At 33.4% G+C, this 23,364-nt stretch overlaps 1 protein-coding gene across 1 annotated transcript in view; it reads right to left on the minus strand.

The window, feature by feature from the left end:
- SEMA3A (semaphorin 3A) overlaps positions 1–23,364 on the minus strand; it is a 535,871-nt gene that overhangs the window by 343,564 nt on the left and 168,943 nt on the right. The window contains exon 3 of the mRNA XM_050785247.1: positions 12,728–12,812. The gene's annotated coding sequence lies outside the window, so the exon portion shown is untranslated. The remainder of the gene's footprint in view (positions 1–12,727; positions 12,813–23,364) is intronic.

A 23,364-nucleotide genomic window follows, 5' to 3' on the forward strand; every position in this document is an offset into this window, starting at 1 on the left:
CCAAGTTTAATTTTGCTGTCTTCCGTTTTAAAAAAAAGCAACTGATAAGTTAACAAATTTGTAACTATGCCCTCTAATATTCAAGTCAAAGTTTAAAAAATGATTTTTTTTCCACTACATTTTGTACGTCTTCTTGGTTGCACTTTACTCTCAGTTATAATAAAATACTTTCATTATGATTCTGAAAATAAATAAACCAATATATTGAGGGTAATGATTGTAAAATATTTTGATAACATATTACCATGTCTGGATTTGATAACTCAAGTTATATCTATACATCCACAATTCAAAGCGACTTTTACAATACATTACTCATATTGTGTTAGAAGCAGTAAGAAACCATGAAAATAATTCAGCAAAATACATCATATTTAGATGTAAGCTTATTTAATCACACAATCAAGTTACTAATTGAGGAACTACAAGAAATAAAACAGTACATAGAAAGAGATTTAAAATTACCGACTTAAAAGAAAATGTAATATACAGAAGACCTGTCTTAAGAAACAAGTATACTCCCACTTCAGCTACCCTAGTAGCTGGGATTACCGTAAAATATGAAGGTTTTTGTTTGTTTTGTTTTGTTTTGTTTTGTTTTTGTGGTGGTGCTATTTAGCTAAGATATGAAGGTTTGTATAGAGTTAGCTAGATTAGAGGATGAGATTAAAATTAGGCATTTTGGCCGGGCGCGGTGGCTCAAGCCTGTAATCCCAGCACTTTGGGAGGCCGAGACGGGTGGATCACGAGGTCAGGAGATGGAGACCATCCTGGCTAACACGGTGAAACCCCGTCTCTACTAAGAAATACAAAAAAACTAGCCGGGCGAGGTGGCGGGCGCCTGTAGTCCCAGCTACTCGGGAGGCTGAGGCAGGAGAATGGCGTGAACCCAGGAGGCGGAGCTTGCAGTGAGCTGAGATCTGGCCACTGCAGTCCAGCCTGGGCGGCAGAGCGAGACTCCGTCTCAAAAAAATAAATAAATAAAAAAATAAAAAATAAAAAAATAGGCCGGGCACGGTGGCTCAAGCCTGTAATCCCAGCACTTTGGGAGGCCGAGACGGGCGGATCACGAGGTCAGGAGATCGAGATCATCCTGGCTAACACGGTGAAACCCTGTCTCTACTAAAAATACAAAAAAAAAAAATAAGCCGGGCGAGGTGGCGGGCGCCTGTAGTCCCAGCTGCTCCGGAGGCTGAGGCAGGAGAATGGCGTGAACCCGGGAGGCGGAGCTTGCAGTGAGCGGAGATCTGGCCACTGCACTCCAGCCTGGGCGACAGAGCCAGACTCCGTCTCAAAAAATAAATAAATAAATAAATAAATAAATAAATACAATTAGGCATTTTGACAGACCAATCATATGATGTAATTCTATCAAAATGGCCACTTCACATATGTACCCTCTTTTTAATTATAAATTTGAGCAACATACTTATCTACTAGTTTAGAAATTACATGAGATTCATGGTAAGAGGTGGAAGGATGTTTGTTTTACATATTATCCAGTAATAAAAATTTAAATTCCTCATTCCATCAGGTCTCATTGCTTTCTTGGATGAATCGATAGCAGAGTGGCAAGCCTATGGAGCAAGTTAGAGTAGTGCTGCTTTAGAGGGGCTTCTTTACCACTTAAAAAAGAAATTTGGGATGTTATTTAAATTTATTATAAAACTGCAATTGATTTTTTTCTAATGGTATAAACAACTAGAATCTAGATGTCCCGAAACATTTTTATGATTGCATATGCTTTTATTTTACTCATCTTTGTATCTCCATACTCTTTGTGATAGCTTTTAAATCAATATCCAAGGGAAATTTCATATTGTGAGTAGCAAATTCTACAAGATGTTAGGGGAACAATCTTTTTAAATGCCATTATTATTTTATAAAAAAATGTTTTTAATGGCAAAATTCCAATGAAAATGTCATACGTCGATGAAATGATAACATATTTAAAGGTTGAAAACCACTTCAAATTATGTGAATTTTGACATAGTATTCAGTAAGATAGCTTTTTTAAAACAGTTTGGTGTTCTTTTCTGAGATTTATTTTTATTTTTATTTTGGGGATGGAGTTTCGATCTTGTTGCCCAGACTGGAGTACAATGGCGCGATCTCAGCTCACTGCAACCTCTGCCTACCAGGTTCAAGCGATTCTCCAGCCTCAGCCTGCCGAGTAGCTGGGATTACAGGCATGCGCCACCACACCCAGCTAATTTTGCATTTTCAGTAGAGATGGAGTTTCACTATGTTGATCAGGCTGGTCTCAAACTCCTGACCTCAGGTGATCTGCCAGCCTCGTCCCCCCAAAGTACTGGGATTACAGGTGTGAGCCACCCAGCCCAGTGGAGATTTTTAATCACACTTGATAAAGCACTACTTAAAATATAGATGGTTAAGTAATTTTATCTGAACTTCTCTGTTCTGATTGAAAAATAATTCCATAATTTGATCTTATCTTTTTTTGACTTCACAGTTGTAGAAACCAAACAGAATTGTCCTTAACAAAGAAAGCTCAAGGGCACTTGCAAAGACATATTTAGAATAAAATGAGAAAAAATTCCCTAAAACTTTGAGGGTCTACTTTTCAACTTTTGTAGTATAGATGAAAATAAATTGTTCCAAAATACCAATCAAAATACCTAATCTACATAGATCTATGTGCAATGATCTACAAGTCTCACTTTTGTTAATGCCCTGCTGCTCTATAATAACTTCTTCACCTTTGTTATTGTAAGTTTTGGCTAACTGTTGGTTACATTTCCACTAAGGAAGAGGGAGTGGGACAGTTTTCAGAGCAACTGTCTCATACCTCAGGCAAATTCCCGATGACTGTGGGTAGCACTCCTAGACATAAATTGTTGCAAAGTCCAGTTGTAGCTCAACAGGGATTTAGTTTTAATGAAACCCAGATGAGCTGCAACTGTATTTCAGTCTATACTCCCACTTCAGCTCTAGTCAATTACCTATGGTAATAGGAGGACAGAAATAACATGAGTAATGAAATCTGCAGATAATCCCAAAGCATCATTTTAGCCAATAATTCCCAATCTCTCCTGTATTAAACCTCTTACTAAAACTTCTTAGCATGTATTAAAATGGACAAATGTGAATCTTTGTCTCTTCCTATGGTAAAGATGCCAATAAATTATAAAATGATCCTAAAAATATGGTCACAAAGGAGGGAGAACTCATTAATTACTGGCATTGTAGATATTTATTTTTGAGAACCTCAGGAAATTATTTCTTCTGCCTATCAAACCTATGGAAACATATTGCCATCATTCATAAAAACATTTGAGTTAAATAAACCTATGTAAAATTATGTAATTATTTATTAAGAGCATAATATGAATTCTAATTAAACTAGACAGATTAAGCACAAAAGTCAACCTCCCCTCCTTTTCTTAACCCCAGGAAAAGCATAGCAGAGAATTAAAACAAACAAACAAATATATTCATCCATTAAGACAAGGGGGAAAGATAAAGTGACCACCTCAACATAAGATTTCAAGGAACTGGGGGAATAATGAATTCACATAAAATTTATTAACTTAGCAAATGGGAGTTAGAGACCTCTCAGGATAAGCAAGCCCATTCACTCTAAGGAAACTGGGAGATGATCAGCACTTATGGCATTCTCTACCAGAAGAAGAGATGAGGAGGCAATAGTTGCCTACACCTTGTTCCAAAAATATCAGTAATCAGCAGATATTTCTCCTTTGCCAACTATTGAAGAAATTAGAAAGCACTGAAGAACTTTCTACATATTATCTGTGATGGTTAATATTGAATGTTAACTTGGTTGGCTTAAAGAATGCAAAGTATTGTTCCTGGGTGTGTCTTTGAGGGTGTTGACAAAGGAGATTAACATTTCGGTCAGTGGACTGGGAGAAGCAGACTCACCCTCAACCTGGGTGGGCACTATCCAATAAGCTACCAGCAAAGCTAGAATAAAGCAGGCAGGAGACGATGGAAGAGCAGACTTGGTGAGTCTTCCGGCCTTCATCTTTCTAGTGGGCTAGATGCTTCCTGCCCTTGAACATCAGACTGCAATTTCTTCAGCTTTTGGACTCTTGGACTTACATCAGTGGTTTTCCAGGGGCTCTTGGGCCTTCAGCCACAGACTGAAGGTTGCACTGTCGGCTTCCCTACTTTTGAGGTCTCGGAACTCGAACTGATCCACCACTGGCTTCCTTGCTCCTTAGCTTGCAGAACTTGCAGGCAGCCTATTGTGGGGCTTTACCTTGTGATCCTGTAACTCAATTCCTTTTAATAAACTCCCTTTCATATGTATCTAAACCAGTACATATAAATATATATACATACACACATATATATGTGTATATATATGTATATGACTAGTTTTGTCCCTCTAGAGAGCCCTGACGAATCATTTGGTAGTCCTGAGTAAAAAGACGGATACACTTATTGGTCAATATAAACAGCAGTCTGATAATCTACAAAACACCCTCTAACCTCTTTCATACCCAGGCTAACTCCCACCCAGCACAGTACTTTCAAAAATGGCTTTATTTCTCACTTATAAATATCAATGGACAGCTTAGCATTACTTGACCATGAGGAAAACGGATAATATAAATAATGAACAAAACCCTCCAAAATCTCTAATATAAAGAGAACTTGGAGGAAATAATGAGGAACGTGAAGACCATGTCAAGTCAAAACTATGATATTCTCTAGCAGTAAGAAAATGCATTTAATCTATTAAAAACAAACAAGCAAACAAATGAATAAAACTATTAAAAACTTACAGCTGGGTGCAGTGGTTCACATCTGTGATCCCAGCACTTTGGGAGGCCGAGGCGGGTGGATCATCTGAGGTCAGGAGTTCAAGACCAGCCTGGCCAACATGATGAAACCTCGTCTCTACTAAAAATACAAAAAAATTAGCCAGGCATGGTGGTGGATGCCTGTAATCCCAGCTACTTGCGAGGCTGAGGCAGGAGAATTGCTTGAACCAGGGAGGTGGAGGTTGCAGTGAGCCGAGATCACACCATCACACTCTAGCCTGGGCAACTAGAATGAGACTCAGTCACACACAAAAAAAAAAAAAAGAAAAGAAAGAAAAAGAAACTTAGGAATTAAAACTATGATAACTGAAATAAGAACTTCAGTAGAAGTGTTGGAAGATAAAGTCAAGAAAGCTTTTCATAAAGGAGAAAATAAAATGAAAAAAATAAAAATAAAACAGAATTAGTGGATCAGTTAAAGAAGTCAAATATCATATTTTTGGGACTAACAGACTAGAGGGAAGAACATATATGCATATATTTCCTATATATATATACATTTCATACACATATACACATCTTGCTATAAATACACAGAAAATTTCCCATAACTGAAGGGAATGAGTTTTCAGGTGGAAAGCGTGTACTTAATCCTTAGTATAATGAAAACAAAATAAAACAAATCCAAAAGGCATAACATAATTACACTTGAAAATATCAGTGATAAAAATAAAATCCTAAAAGCTTTTTATTTTGGTAGGGGATACACGTTACATAGAAACAGAAATCAGAATATTTTAAATATTCAACAGCAGTACTACACATATGGCTTAAAATGAAGACACAAATAATAAGCATGAGAATGCTGGAATGACTATATGAATGTCAGCTAAAATAGACAAAAAGCAAAAACATTATCAAATATAAAAATAAATATTGGATGATAACAAAATAGTCAATTTATAAGTCTTTAAAAGAATTACAAAGTACAAACGAATACTTGGCTGAATTGAAGGAAGAGAAAGAACATTGCATAGTTATTATAAGAGATTTTATTTTTAAAAAGAACCAAAAATATTGATGAAATCTTGGTGCATCTAAATAATGCTTTGAAGCATCTTGACCTAATTGACATTTTTAGAGGATATAGTCATTAACTGAAAAGTAATGCGATGGACCAGTCACTTAGATCTACACATTCTGGGCCTTAAAACAACTCTGAATAGATTTAAATTATTTCTATCAGAGTATGTTCTCTGACCATAGATTTAGAAATTAATAGTAAAAAGATATCCAGAGAGCATTAATTGTTTCATGGATTAAAAAATTTCAATAAAAATTTCAGGAGATGTTTTTCCTGTAGGGTAGCAGAGTTAAATAGATCATAAATAGATTATAAACTTTGAATACAAATATAAAACTCTTAGAAGAAAACATTGGAGAAAATTTTTTAACCTTGGGGTAAGCAAAGGCATCCTAAATAGTACTCAATAGCACAAGTGAAAAAAATAAGAAGAAAAACATATTGTACTTCATCAATAATAAAATTTTTGCTTTTCAAAATAAACTGAAAAAGAAAATCACAGAATGGTAGAAAATATTCACAAAACACACACATGCATATATCAAAGAATTTGTCTTCAGAATGCATAAAATGCTCCTGTAATTCAATAATAATAGGTCCACAAAGTCAACAAAAAAGATGAGCAAAAGTTTTGAATAGATACTTAAAGAAAGAAGATATGTGCAGGTGGTAAATATACAAATTTAAATATGCTCAATATCATCAGTTATCAGACATATGCAAATTAAATACCTATTTAGATACCACCACATACGCATTTAAGACTCAAAACATGAAGTTTTGCTAGGATGTAGAGCAGGGGACAGCAAAATTTTTGTTTTAAGGGCTGAATAGTAAATATCTGATGGTTTGATGGCCATAAGGTCTCTTTCACAATTACTTAATTTTGCCTTTGTAATATGAAAGCAGCTCATTCATAAACAAGTGTGTCTGTATTCCCATATATTTCTATTTACAAATAAACCCGAATCTGGCTTAAGAATTATAATTTGCAGAGCCCTGATGAGGAGCGACAGGAACTCTCACACACTGCTCAGGAAAATGTCAAACGGTACAACCGTTTTGGAAAACTGTCATTTCTTCAAAGTTAAACATACACCTATCAAATGACCCTGATTTTCCAGTCCACGTATTTTTTCAAACTAAATGAAAACACATATTCATACAAAGACTTGTATACAAATACTCATAGGAAAGCAATTCACAAAGGACAAAAGATGGACACAACTATATATCCATCAAGTGAATGAATAGCCAAATGTATATCCATATAGTATATCCATTCAATGGACTACCATTCAGTAATAAAAAAAAAAAATCAACTACTGATACACATAAGTCATAGATAAATGTACAAATTATTTGTTAAGTGAAAAAGTATACACTTATATTTATATACTTATTTATATGAAATACAAATTAATGCAGCGTATCAAAAAAGGAAAGAGGAAGAATTTTTCCTGGGTGATAAAAATATTCTAGATTTTGCTTGTGATAATGGCTTAAAAGATATACACTTCATAAAAACTCAAGAAACCTGAGCACTTTAAAATAGATGAAGCTTGTTTCATTTAAATTATTCCTCAATTAAGTTAATGAAGAAAAATAAACATGTAGAGAGGACTCCACCAAAACATTTTTACATACCTCAAGGAGTTTTATGCAGAGTGTTTTGCTTTTCATATATATATCAACAAATATTTAGCCAGCCATAAAATCCCCTTCCCCAAACAGAGTGGTTTTCTGAAGTGCTATATTAGATGTGTATTTTTAAAATTACCCAATCTTTGTTGCTCCATTAATTTTACTCATTGACAGACTTTTATTGGTAGAACAGGGGGTCACAAATTTATTTTGTTCACAAAAACAAAAATTGCTACTTATGACAATGATAATAAATAATGGAAATAATGGAACCTATCAAAAAATCCCCAAAATAAATGAAAAAGAAAGTTTAGTAAAAGGAATATCTTGAGAGCCAGATCTTACTACATAAGGGCAACAAATGTAGAATTAGATTTGGGGTTTGGGGTTCTTGGTTTCTGTAATTTGTATTCATCTTTGTCCCACTTTCTTAATGTAAACACTGAGATGATTTTTCTAAGTTCCTTCTGGCTCAGAAATTCTGTAGACTTAAAAACATTTAGTACAGATTATCAAAGAAAAAGAAAAACAAAAGAACAGTTTGAGGAAAGAAGAACTAATTAGCCAGCAAAATAAATAAATAAACTACTCCATCTGAATTTGAAGTTGGACTTGTGAAAACATGCAATGAAGTTTTTCAAAGAGGTAGGTGACATTCCACACCTACTCATAGCCATTCCAATCCCCACCCTCACTGGGAGCAGAGGAGGTTAGGCATGTATGCTAGATTTTCTCTGGGGCAAACCAAGCCTCTAAGCACTCTTTATGACCCTGTGGATACTAACATTTGAGTCAAGGCCATGAGGTAAGAACTTGCTACTTGACTGGGTCACCAAGGTTACTTGTTACTAAAACTGAATTTGAACTCACTTGCAGCATAATTTTCTTAGTATGCCCAAGCCATCTCTTAAAAAAAAAAAAAAAAAAAGTCTAGGAATTTTTAAATAGGGAAAACATATTCTAGTTCCATCAAACATCTTGTAAGTGATCAGAAAACAGACTGAGATATAAATATGGTATAAGGTAAGACAACTTATTTGAAAATCAAAATTAAGTAACAATTAGTAACAGCTAAAATAATAGGTGAACATACTGACTATTCTTCATTTGAAAAAAAAAAAAAAAAAAAAAGGTATTAGTTTGTTAAATACGGATGGTCCCCGACCTGGTGCTGGTTCAATTTAAAAGTTTTTCAACTTCACAATGATGCAGAAGTGATACACATTCAATAGAATCTGTACTTGGAATACCCATACAATCATTCCGTTTGTCACTTTCAGTACACCACTCAATAAATTACATGAGATATTCAACATTGTATTATAAAATAGCTTTGTGTTAGATAATTTTGTCTGACTTTAGGCTAATATAAGTGTCTGAGCATATTTAATGTAGTTCAGGCTACGCTACCATGTTTGGTAGGTTAGTTGTATTAAATGCATTTTCAACTTACTATATTTTCAACTATGTGTGGATTTATCAGAACATAATCCCATTGTAAGTTTGGGAGCAGCCATCCTAACATTTCCTAGAGAATTTTAAATGTTCTTTTTTTTTTTTTTTTTTTTTTTTTTTTGAGACGGAGTCTCGCTCTGTCGCCCAGGCTGGAGTGCAGTGGCCGGATCTCAGCTCACTGCAAGCTCCGTCTCCCGGGTTCACGCCATTCTCCTGCCTCAGCCTCCCGAGTAGCTGGGACTACAGGCACCTGCCACCGCGCCCGGCTAATTTTTTGTATTTTTAGTAGAGACGGGGTTTCACCATGTTAGCCAGGATGGTCTCGATCTCCTGACCTCGTGATCCGCCCGTCTCGGCCTCCCAAAGTGCTGGGATTACAGGCTTGAGCCACCGCGCCCGGCCTTAAATGTTCTTAATGGTTTTGTTTTAACTCAATTCACTGGCAATATTTCTATACCAAAAGGTTCTTATTCTTTCTTTCACTCACTCACTGAAGTAATATTGTCTGTCCCTTTAAACTGGTGTGTGGAGGCAGACATAAGGAAGAAAAAAATAGAGGTTCATAAAGCATTCAAAAGAAGCTCCTCATGGAGGAAGGTGTTTAAAAACCAGAAACATGGGCAGAAATGCTTTAATTTACAAAATAGATGTATTTCTGAAAAAATGTGTGAAGTAAACATTCAATTATATAATATATTGAAGCAGAAAGCTCTGAAGTATACTGGGAGAAGGCACAGAATCAGAAGTCATGTTCTAGTTTCTAACCCTGGCTCTGCTTCATTAGCCTTATCCAAGTCACTTATACACTCTCTGAACCTGTTTCCTCACCCAAAATATATGGGTAATTTTCTATCTGCTCCAAGTACTTCACCGGATTATGAGGATCAATCAATAATACAATTTTTGAAAAGTGTTATAATAAATAATTACTTGCCAAATAAAGAATGCTTTTCAAAAAAAAAGAAGAAAAGTATTTTTCACTTCAAGAAGCTTACAATCTTGAAAAGAAAAATAAGACATACTCAAACAACCATTAAAAACAGTAGAATGCTTTTACAAATAAAATGAATATAGTTTCAAAACTAATCACAGAAAAGAAAAAACTATTTCAAAATTCAATTTATAAAATGTTTCAAAATATTTGGATAAGTTTAAGCAAATAAAATTAAGTACTACCAGCACTAATATATCAATGAGAAAATGAAATAAGGTAGAATAATTTTCTCAAAGTCAAATACTGATACAGCTTGGAATTCCAGTACTATCTGAATCTGTAGTGCAATCTCATATGAGATCATTTACATGCAAACCAGATCAAACTTATTCAATGATCATATAAAAATAAATGCATTTAAACTTGAAATAGCAAATTATATACTACTGTTGATCTTAGCATTCTGGTTTTTATCTATTTCCTTGTTATCTACATATTTTCAATTTCACTTTTAGCTAATGTGGAATTTTATTTACTTTCCACTTTTAAAATAAATGCTTGAAATCTTTATTATGAGATTGCTAGTAAGGCATTTATATATTTAATCTAGAATTTGTTTAGAATCAAACATATGTGGAGTCATGTTGAGGGAATCGTCAACCATGGCAGAACTATTCTCAGATTTGGAAGAGGAAATAGATTTATCGTGGATCCTGCTATGTAGGCATTGCTTAAGCAAATAAGTTATTTACTGATAGACAAGAAAAATACATTGTCTATGTTTTTAAATCATTATTTATATAAGTTATTTCAAAACTCATTTGATATGTTAACAATTCTTTTTCAGGTTACTTCCATTAAAAAAAAAAAAAAAAAAAAAAAAAGCAAAAAGAATAGATAAAATGAAGGTCTGATAGCCCCCAATTTGAGATGACCAGATATTTTCCAACCAATTGATATTTATGTATGCTAGTTTATATGTGTGTTACCCAAAACTTAAAATCATAAATTAAGTTCTGCAAATAGTTCTATTAGATGCAATATCTGGAAGCAAAATTTCATCAGATTTTAGTTAGATTTGCTAAATATTTTATAAATTTTCATTGGTTGACTTCTATACACTATCCTGTTTCAATTCAATATGTATATTGTCAATTGCATTCAGTCATTTAAGACTCATCCATATGAACTCTTGATGTTTTTATAAATTAATTTTTAAGAACTGGCTTGATTCCAAATAAACATTACAAGACAATGGTGGCAATGACAGCAACACCAGGTCTATGTATAACTTTGGCCTTTATACATTTGAAACAGATTTTAATTATTACTCAGGAAATTCATCTCATGAATTTTGCCTCCTTTACTGGTGAACTTGGAAGTAGTTGTAAGTGGAGGAGCAGAGGTTTATTATTTACTGAAAAAGGAAGCAAGTGTTTAGTCTGTGTGTGTATGATGCCCTCATGAAAAATAACATCCAGAAAATTAGTATTGTGGAAGTCTGAAAATTATTCTAGCCAAATAATGACTATATACACATATGTATTTATTCATATATGTATATATGCACATATAAATTTACATATATGTGTATATATGTATGTATAAATGAATATGTATGTATTAGAGAAGTGGCACGACAAGTCATTTTCGAAGTTTTTAGTGCTCTACCAATTCTAAAGATATGAGGTATATTTCCCATAAAAGCATCAAACATCCTTACCAACTTGATGTGAACTCTAACGATTTCAACATACTTCTTAAATCAGTAAATTTTTGCCTTATGTGATAAATGTTTTTGTGTCTGTAAATGATGTTTCCATATAGCATTGCATATTTTTTCATAAAATTTTTACTTTTATTGGTACTAATGTGGATAACCTAGAGACAAATGTATTCGTTCACATTAAATGGGAATAATCATCCAGTTAAACCAAAAGGAACCCAATAAAATTGTGAATTCTTCAGATTTACTGTAATAAAAATCAAAACAAAATTGACAAATGAATTTCATTCTACTCAAACTTCCATAAGAGAAAAAGAAACATATTTAAATTAAATGTTATTTTCTCTTAACAGTCCCATACAGTATAGATCATCAAGAATGTGTTTTCATTTCTTTGTTCATTGTAGCCATTCCTTCTAATAGCAACATATGTAACCATGGTGGAATGGTAAACTTAATGTTGCCAAATTTTCTTCCTACTTTATACAATGAAATGAATCCTGAGAAACCTTCATGGTTGAAAAGCCTTAAAATAAGTAATACGGTATGTACACATTCGGATTTCCTGACTGTATTTTACTTTACAGGTGATATTTCAATCTCACACGTGAGGTCAAAATTAAGATGGTGTAACACATTATAAACTGACTTCTCCACCCTCAGTGTGGCACTCAGCCTTTGAGTGGATTCTGGATGATAGTAACCATATGTGGGCCAAGAAATGTAGAAGGGGCAGGTTAGCCAAAGGATTTTTGTGGACAGAAATATGCTCACATTCCAGCTATCTCTGCTCTGTGGCTCCTGGGGAACATCACAAACCCAGTGAAATTCCCAAGTATGGAGGTGTTTTTTTGTTTTGTTTTGTTTTGTTTTGTTTTTTAACCAAAATGGTGGTAGTAATCCACCTCTTAACATTTTGAATGCAATTCCTACAAACTGATTTTTATTTTAAATGTTGGAGCCCTCTCATCTACCCAAGTAATTCTACAGAAGATTATATAAACAAAAAAAGAAAGTGCTCTTAATTTTTAAAAATTATCTTATAAATTATATGCCACAGAAGCACAGAAGTATCTCTAAATTTTCACTAAAACTTATTAACATGCGAATGTGCATAAGTTTAATTATCTTACCTTCTTTTAGGAAAAATTCTTAATTCCTGAGGTACATGTGTTCAGTCCAACTTGTTATTGTAAGTACCTGGACACTTTAAATACCCTATAAAAATAAACAAGTTTATTCTTAAAATTTAATATAAATCAAACAATTACCAATCAATTAATATATGCTCCACTTAATTAAAAGTCAGTTTAAATTTCTTCAAACAACCCCTCTGTCTTGTGTGGGATAATGTAATGTATGAAGGTAAAGGAATTATGGAAAGCAGGTACTGAATTTTGCAAACATTTTACTCCGGCTCATCCAAACAAATGACAATTTGTAATCACTAATCGGATTTGATGTAGTTTGAAATAATTCATTATTTAGGCTCTGGCTCTACTAAAGAATAACTGATTTATTTGAGAATTAGGTGAAACACTAACATGTTCTATTGATTTGCCCATAATACTATGATGTCATTAACATTTGTCACCGCTGATGATGAAAGGCTCACACTGACAACCCAGCTAAGCAGTAATTTCATGGCACTGTTAGTAAGTAACCAGATTTCACTTTAACAAAAGCTTTTCCTCTTTTTCTGGATAAAGGAAATATACCGAATATTTAAAGTAAATAGAAATTTTAAATAATTGGATTTTTCAAACGTGAAATTTAAAAAGTGCTTTGGAAAACTTCACTATACTAAAATAGATGCTTTGTAACATTAGTTGTACACATTTCATAGTTGAATAAATAATGTAAACAACTTAGAAAAGAAAATAAAGACAATTCAAAGCTGGGCCAAAGAATTAACATATTTGACAAAAAAGTAAAATTTGGTGAAAACAAAAAAAGTATGCAATGGAGGTTCATTAGCTAACTTATTAGCCTTATTAAACATTTTAATCTTATTAAAGTAAAAAAAAAAAGATACAGGTTCTAAAGTAGTGTGTGTTTCCAGTCCTTGTTTTTTCCTTACTGTACTATTTTGAGAAATATAGAATATTTCTATATTACCATATATTTAAAAATAGAATATATTATCCTATATGCATTTTTCAGCAGACATTTATTGGATCTCTTATGCTGTGATTGGATTAGATAAAATTTAGTGAATTAATTTAGGCAAATAATTTATGCTAGGTGTATAGGTAAGTTATCAGAAAATGGTACCCCAAATGTATATACAAGCATTTAAAACTCAAATGTCAATATCATACCAAACATCCCTTGGATACATGCATCATGAGATGGTGAAATTATTTGAAGCTAGTGATTAGATGAAAAACAAGTTCTTTGTGGGAGAGGAGTCAATCAACTGAGGAACTAGAATTTTTGAAGACTCATCTGGGTGGTTATTAGAATTGCTATAATATATGACAAGAATGGAGTTGAAGACACTGACAGTAAGCTACAGCTAAAATCTTAACAGAAGAGGAGAAGGGGCCCGAGGTTGGTGGAAGATTTCTCTAAGGGGTAGTAGCAGAGTAGCAGAGAATATCTACTGATGTCTGGAGAACATAGCTAGGAGATTTCAGGGAGGAGAAATGGTACTGATCAGGAAGTGGCACTGAGGAGCAAAGAACGTTATACCAATCCCAATCTCAGTAACTTAAGTGGAATGTGAGAAAAATATCACTTTTTTTTTTTTTTAGTTGGAGTTTCACCCTTGTCGCCCGGGCTGGAGTGCAATGGCGTCATCTCAGCTCACTGCAACTTCCGCCTTCCAGGTTCAAGCAATTCTCCTGCCTCAGTCTCCCAAGTAGTTGGGATTACAGGCACCTGCTCCCACACCCGGCTAACTTTTTTATTTTCAGTATAGACGGGGTTTCACCATGTTGGCCATGCTGGTCTTGAACTCCTGATCTCAGGTGATCCACCTGCCTCAGCCTTCCAAAGTGCGGGATTACAGGCGTGAGCCACCACACCCAGCCAAAATATCCACCTTTTAAAAGTCGGTGTGTGATGCAGAGTCATCAGGCTTCATTTGGGGTGATGATAAGGGGGAAATATACAGAAGTGAAAGATAAAAGGGCTTTGTTGTTGAGTTCCAGAGAGGACAGTGAAAGAGTATCCAGAGACAGAGAAAATTAGAGGATGAGGATTAGAGTCTTAGGGATCAGGAATGACTTGGAAGTTCTGAGTTCCTTCTGGTGACTGACATAAAATGAGAAAATGAACATGATGAGTTAAGTCCTAATTTTTCCTAAGCAGACAATAGTGATGAGGCTATGGAGGTCAGTGGGAACAGAGAGAAGGTTATAAGGTTATGTCAGGAGTGTTCAGATTGTTCAGGTGTCCACTTAACTCTTGAGGATGGGCTTCTCTGACACAGCAAAGGGTGTGTAAATTCCTCTTGACTTCTACTGATGGACCCCTCTAGTCTAGCAATGGGTCAGCCTTTCTCCCTTGATCCTAACCAGCGGTGGCCTGTAGAACATATACCACGCGCAGGCTTCTTTCTGACATACTCAGTGTTATGAAATGACAGGATAGAAGGAATCCCAGTATTCATTTGCTTGGGACGGTCAGGGCAGTCTTCTGTATTGGTAACATTTTATCTGAGACCTGAAGGAAGACTATGCTGATATTTTGAGGAAGTGTTTACTAAACCGAAGGGGCAATAAATACAAAGACCCTGAGGCAAGATCATGAATTGACTATTCCAGAAACAGCAATAAAGTCAGCAAGCAATGCGTGAGAGAAGGGTGATGAGAGAAATATGAAGATGTAAAATAAAATATGGTTATAAATATAAACCAAATTTAAATGATAAGAAAATCAACTGCAAACATTGGCAAGATCTATAAAATACAATTCTTATTTTAAAAAAGTGTATTGATCAAATCAAAATATTGTAGAAAACATACATAAGCTACGTTAAATATAATTAAAATAACCTAATTACACAATGGAGGTTTTAACTATTTCAGGTATCTCCATTCCATATTGACTCAATGCAGTCATCATGTTGGTCGAAAATATCACTCTAATACACAGAATATTGTTGAATTCAGTCCTGTAATGGCAATTAGAATATACATGTCTAACGAGAAAAAATATACATCTTCTCTAATAATGTAGAGAATCTGCTGGTACAAATGAGTTTTTCACCTATTTTTGGGGAAATTATGTGAGCCAAGCAGGTACCGGTAGATACAAAATAACTGATTCAGCCCGACAGTCTTTTTTTTTGTTTGTTTTAATTCACACCATATAATTTTTCTTTTAAAAAAAATCTGTCAAAAGAGGTTCCATTAGTGTCAGGTAAAGATTCCTAACAAGCATACTTTTCACTTGTTCTAAATGATAGTAAAAAGTAAAACTTAAATGGGAAACTCCTACTACAAATAGATGATAATTCTTTATCTTATCTATTTCTTTTCTTTGATCCTGGTGTTCTCCTGGAAATTCTAAAGGAGTTGTGACTTAGACAAATCTGATGTCTGCTAGTTCTTACAGGGCCGTACTAAGGACAAATAAAATATTATGCTTTCTGCTGTACTTGTTTTCATTAAGCCATGATTTACTAGCAGTTAGAACTGCAACTTACACTGGTCATTTTCTTTTAAAATAACATAGTGAAATTATTGGAAAGACTTAAAGCTGTCATTAATATTGCTAGAAAAGTTCATTCCAAATTTAAAATATTTCCCTCTCTTTCTCTTCTCTCCATCCATTTCGCCTTCCATTTGTCTCTCATGAGAGGGTGGGAAGATGAGGTAATTTGGGCAATAGATACAAATAAATTAAAAATGAATCAATTAAGGTTTAATTTCATTTCACATGCAGATTTCCAAGTGATTTTTATTAGAATTAGTAGATGTAATATATATATTTTTATATAATGTTATATATTATTATTTCTAATATATAATATATAATAACATATATTATATATATTATATAAATATACATATTTCTAATGGCTTGAAGTTGTTATACTGAATATTGAATGTATACTAAAATTATGTAAATTTAAGTAATTTCAAACAATCTTATCTTTAAACATGCAATTTCAATATTTTATTAATAATCTGAAAATACTTTTTAAACATACTATATCAGGCAAGGTTTCAGGTGCAAAATTAAATTAGACATACAACCAAAATATAACTTTTTAGCTGGCGGGGCTTGTTTTTTAGTTGCTTCCATACCCTCAGTGAATAGAACAGTGCCTTCAGGGAGTTACATTAAAAAATCTCTAACGAATATACATTTTATGTGAATGTCTCTATTAGAATAAATGTATGTATTTGAGTAAATGAAGGAATGTGTTCCCATCTCCTTTCCTCTGTTTTACAGAGGGAGTCACACAAATAAAGTTAGTACATTGTAGTATGTGATAAGTATAATGATGGCCATATATACTGAAGGCTTAGCAAATGTAGAAGTAAGAATCTAAATCAGATTACAGGGATTTTTGCGCTCCCAAGTCTATGAAGAGAAGATTAAAGATGAATGGTAAAGATTTATGGTACACACTTCAGGGGTTGAGATATACCTTAGGCACCATAGAATATTGCTCAAGGAAGGCAAGTACACTTTTCCAGTACCCAGAAAAATATTTAAATTTTGAAAAATGCTTTAGTTTCTATTAAAAAAGATATGCAAATTAAAAACTAAGAAATTTTAGCTAAATGTCTATTAATTTACCCCCAAACTTATCAGTTGCTCAACTGAAACCTTTTCATAGTGAGATTTTCTCCCTTTGCAAGTATCTCCCAATATGCATAATAATTATTTTTTAAGATTACGGACAATTGTAATGAAGTGAAAACACACATTTATAAAATGTTTTCCAATTTTTGCAAACATGAAAACCCATAATGCTTAATATTGGGCAAAGGTAAATTTTCATATATTTAAAATATTATGGGGTGACGCCACCAAAACAAAGAAATGACACCTAGGACATCAGAAGACCTACAACACCTCTGTATCATCTCGTCTTATACTGCCTCTGATGCAGGCTGAAAATAAATGTAATTGGTCTTGAATGTGTATGGTATCTATCTTTTAAGTAAGCAACTTCTAAACCTAATTTGTTGTTGATGGTCTCTAGAGTAGAAACCTGAAACTCAAAATTTGATCATTTTTTATTTTTCAGTGAGATCATAAAGAATATACAAATAGAAAATTAACATATGTGTCCTTCAGTTAAGATTCTTTAGGAAAATTGCTGCCTTAAATAAAGTTCTTAATGCCTTTTTCCACAAACTTTACATCAGCCTGGAAAAATTTCTTGGGACAGTTTTTGTTCATGAAAAGGTCATGAAGAAAGTCCCAGTGGTAAAAGATCGTTCCTGAAGGTTTTTTAAAAAATTACACTGAAACAATATTTCCCTTAGAAAATAAACAGAAATTCTATAAACTATCACACAACATACATTTAAATGTTTGAGTTTATTCATATATGACGATCTTGTAAACTTTCATACATATGTATTTTATAATATATACACATTATTTACATGTATATATACCTTATGGAAACGTACAGTATTTAATACAAAATGCATATCCACAACACATATGCATATGTACATATTTGTGTGCTTGTACACACATGCGTGTACACATAGATGCTTTGGAGAATCCTTAGTTGAATTGCATATGCTTTGCTATCATTTTAACTTGGTAACCTTTGAACCTAAATCACTCAAGTGCCCAAGTGTTCAGTACCACCAACATTTCTGGAATCCCTATTTCTTTCAGAAGATATTTTGATGTTCTAGTATATATATATATACACACACACACATATATAGTTACATATTATATATAATATTTATTATATATGTGTATACATATGAATGTGTATGTATATTATATATGTGTGTGTGTGTATATATATATATTTCCTTATTCTGAATATATGACTCCTGATAAGAGAGTCTTTCTTGATTACAATTATGAACCTTGGTACAATCACTATTTTGGAACCTTCCTAATGCTTACAATGTCTCCTATTCTAAAATTATTTGCAGTATAGTTTTATTATTCTTCTCTTTGAAATATTATGTATAAAATATTTCTCTTTAATCACAGTATCCACTTGACTCTAATTACATCATGCATTGGTATTTGTCATTGTTTTTTGAGAATCAGCTTGATGATTTTTGTTTGTTTGTTTGTTTGTTTTGGAGACAGAGTCTCGCTCTGTCACCCAGGCTGGAGTGCAGTGGCTGGACCTCAGCTCACTGCAAGCTCCGCCTCCCGGGTTTACACCATTCTCCTGCCTCAGCCTCCCGAGTGGCTGGGACTACAGGCGCTTGCCACCTCGCCCGGCTAGTTTTTTGAATTTTTTTAGTAGAGATGGGGTTTCACCGTGTTAGCCAGGATGGTCTCGATCTCCTGACCTCGTGATCCACACGTCTCGGCCTCCCAAAGTGCTGGGATTACAGGCTTGAGCCACCGCGCCCGGACCCCTGATGATTTTTAAATACTTATTTTTTTCTGAAGTTCTGTTGTCGTCCTAAGCCACAGAATCCAATTTTGAAAGTAAAACGGCTAAAAATCACAGGAAGAGTAAAACTATCCTTCTATAAGTGCTCTCACGTAAGCTATTTGTTTTGTAATTCTGTGAAAGCAAAAATATTGACTCATAGTTCTTTGAGAATAAATCAAGTTAATTACTTAGTTTCCTCCTCTGTGGTCTTAATCATTTTTAACAGTAGGCTTTCATTCTTTAAATTATCTGATAAGAAACTGGTATTGTTTTTCTTCTTCAGTAGGATGACACCACATACAGCTTTACACTTAAGGTAATAGATAAAACTGTGCTCGTTGAATGAGTTTATGATAGCAAGGTCTTGAGGTGTATGCCCAAATATGTCTTATGATGAGTGAAAAGGGATTATCATTTTACAAATATAATACTCAACATTTATACCTTCCTATGTGTGTATGATAGCTTCTCAAGTTCATTCTAAAATGGTCTGTATCCTAGACACTTTAATAGCCTGATGTCTATAAAATCCTGTCAGAATTCAGTCAGTGAGTCTATCTAGTTTTGCAATTAGATAAAGAGATAACATTTTAATTAAGGCAGAGATCATCATAATCAATGATTTAGTTCTTTGGTAACATCAGAGATGTAAACATTACAAACAGACATCCGTGCAATAGGATTAGACTTGCCACACTACTGATTTTACACTTAGTCATATGACTTATGTAGGGTAATGGGACATGACTACAAGTAACCTGTACCACATCCGAACAGAGGTTTTAAGAGCCAGCTCATTGTTCTGCTCTTGCTCTTTTCTTTCTGCCATGAGACTAGTATATCTCAGATGGGGTTGGTTCTTCATTTTAGAATGATGATGCAGAGCCAAAGCTGTCCATGATAGACATATAGCGTGTGCAATATATAAACTTTGTTGCAATAAGTTATATAGATAGATGTTGAGATCATTTGTTACCATAGTATGACTCATTCTAGACTCACTGAACTATGCAATATAAAGTGCACAGATGCAAAAGGTGTATAGAATACAGCATATCAGAGACAATAGTCACTTTTGCTCAATCAAACAATGCTTATTTTAGACAGGATTGACTTTATGCTGTGTCTGCCTTAATACCTCAAGAATTTGAGGAAATTGCCAGCTAAGACTCTATTAGAAAGCCATTTTTCAGTACAAGCTGGTTTTCTTTAAATATAAATGAGAGGAAAACAATGAAAAACTAATGAGGAAAGTAATTTGACTTGTTTTAATCTCATAATAAATCCAACACAGTACTATAAAATCATGAAGAATAAATAACAAATTAACTGAAAATACTATCTGGAGAGCTTTCGGTTTGCTATGAATAATTTTCTACTCACTGTTCTAGCTGGTGGAGTGAGATCAGCAAGCCAATCATTTCCAGAAGGGTAATTAACCTTACCAAAATCAAACTCCAAAAGATCAAACATTGTATCAAGTTGAAATTTAAAGATTATAAATGTAATCAGTAAATTTGTCAGATCACTGAACAGGTATGATATGGAACAGCAGACGATTAGGCTGGAGAGGACATGAAATATTCTCCTCCAGATTTTTCTAACTTTTGAAACTCTTAATTTCATTAATGACACTACAACTGCAGGCACAGACCCCATGAAGGGAAGACCACAATATGTAAGAGTCTACACATTTTGTATGTCTCCTTGCATACATACATACATATTGGACTGACAACAATAACAATACACAGGATTTTGAGCTCTATTTTTAAAATAGCAGGTATGATATTAAGTCATATAATCATAGGATAGAAACAAATAATAAAAGATCATCTAGATGGTCTCTGGTTAAAAGCAGACTTCAAATAGTTTATCTCTTTCTAAACTATGTAAGAAATCTTTGGTGATTTAAAAAAAAAAAGAAATCTTTGGTGATTTAAATCTTTCTCAGATTTCATCCTCTCTTAAAAAAAGATGAAACTGATAAATGGAATAAACTACATATTCTTGTTCTAAATAAATAAATTTAGCAAATGTTTCAGTAGATATGTGGTTAAGAATTTCTGGGGAGGGGCAGCAAAAAAATTCATAAAATTTTGTAAAATATTATTTCAATTACATTCAAATAGATTACTGCGATAACTATGTTTTATAGTAAGATGTTTTGATGCTATTTAATTTTAACTACAAATTCACCCAATATTATTAATCTAAATATATTCATTGAATAAAATCGTAGGGATTACTCTTTTTCATATTTTATGATTTTAGCATTTTTGTATTACTGATATATATATATTTTGTTTTTAATATTTTGTCTTTCTTCCTTTAATTCTATTTCCTTTTCTCTTTTGTTATTTAGAAAAAGAATGGGAGCAGGGGTGCACATCTGTAGTCCCAGCTACTCACAAATTTGAGGCAGGATGATTTCCGATGACCAGAAGTTCACTTGAAGGCCAGCCTGCACAATATAGGAAGACACCATCTCAAAAAAAAAAAAAAAAAAAAAAGGAAAAAAAAATGCTCCCTGTTTTCAAACTAAACTTCTTTTATCATCTTTTTTCATTTTAATTTGAGAAGAGTTAACTGTGATAAAATTGCTCAAATTAGAAAGACCACTGGTTACTTTACTATGTATAATTTTTAACTTGCAGCATAACTATTGTAACCAAATTAAATCCAAAGTAAGCACCAATATAAAGAGTTACTTGGAAATAAATTAGTTAATATTTTCAAGTAATAATACTTTAAAATCCTTAAAATGAAAAAAGGAGTTATTTCACAATGCACAGAACGAAGGTACACAAAGTAAAAATTCACTTACAAACATACAAAAACTTCTTAGTTTTTGGATCATACATCGTATATTACAACCCTATGAAGTCCACCATTAACAAGATAAAAGAGGTGCTATAAGTCTATATATCAAAATTATGCTTGGAAGCATTAAGAGAGGAGATAGAGATAGAGAGAGAAAGAGAGAGAGAGAGAGAGAGAGAGAGAGAGAGAGAGAGAGAGATTTACCATTTAGGAGCTCCTGTGAATCTTCTCTCCTATTACTTGATGATATTTTTATAAAGTGGATTTTTTTAAATCTTCCATAATCACATTCTATTACTTCATTTTAAAGCTATAATCCAGAAGCAGATTTCTTTTTCCAAAACTGCTAGTGGTCAAAGAAAATAAAGGACAAGGAGAGGTTGTGGGGTGCCCACAATCAAGCCAATTAAACTGCAGGATATGTGGTTTGTCAAAAACCTTTTTGCTGCCTCACATTTTCTAAAAATGGAAAAGGTGAAGCTTTCACAAATAGCAGGCTCCAAATAAACCAGTACACCCAGCGCAAAGCTTGTGATAACAGCAAAACATTATTTTTTTTCACACATTAGGAAATTCTACTATTAGCTGGTAACCATCATCATAATAGTACACTTCTACATATTAATGTGAGATTTGGCTTAATGGACTCTAAAAACTCTTTCTATCCCTCAGGCTATATTTGTTCCAAAGAAGCATAGACACAATGTAGCCTTGAGGGACTTTTATACAAAACTTATAGGAGTATACAGATTCTTTCCTTGGAAGGGAAAAATACAAAACAAAACTGGGTCACTAATGGTGATTGTTAGTACAGTAAAGCTAAGAACACTCGTTTACTCTTTCTTCTTCGTTTTATTTTCTGTTTTACTCTCTGATTTTCTAGAGATAGAAGTACTGTGTGTAGAGAATCCAATATGGACTATATGATAGTCACACATGATGCTATGTATCTGTGACAGCATACTCTATCAAAATTCATTTATTTCTGTCCATCACCCTATCGAGGTGTTGAAGTAATAGTCTAAGACTTTTTTTATGTGTGTGGAATAGAACTTTATCATAAGATAGCTTTCTTCTTTTTATATTTTAACTTATATTTTTACAAAATCTTTCTTTACCTAAATATCACTATTTCTCAGCTTAAAATATTAAAAGCAAATATGACATGATTTTATTGGTATTATTCTTCATTTTTCCAGGTGTCTGCTTTTCCTATTATAAAATTTGTGGTATATTTCACATTCACTATACTTGACTACTCCTTGTCTCAACATATTTCATCAGTTATTGTGGTTGCTGAGTTGCCAATAAATTATTTAAACGAAATAACTGTTCTCTGGTGGACAGCATTTCTTAGGAAAAACTCCATGAAAATGAAACTACTTTAGGAAGTCT

Source organism: Macaca thibetana, chromosome 3 (genome assembly GCF_024542745.1).
Source record: "Macaca thibetana thibetana isolate TM-01 chromosome 3, ASM2454274v1, whole genome shotgun sequence".
NCBI lineage: Eukaryota > Metazoa > Chordata > Mammalia > Primates > Cercopithecidae > Macaca > Macaca thibetana.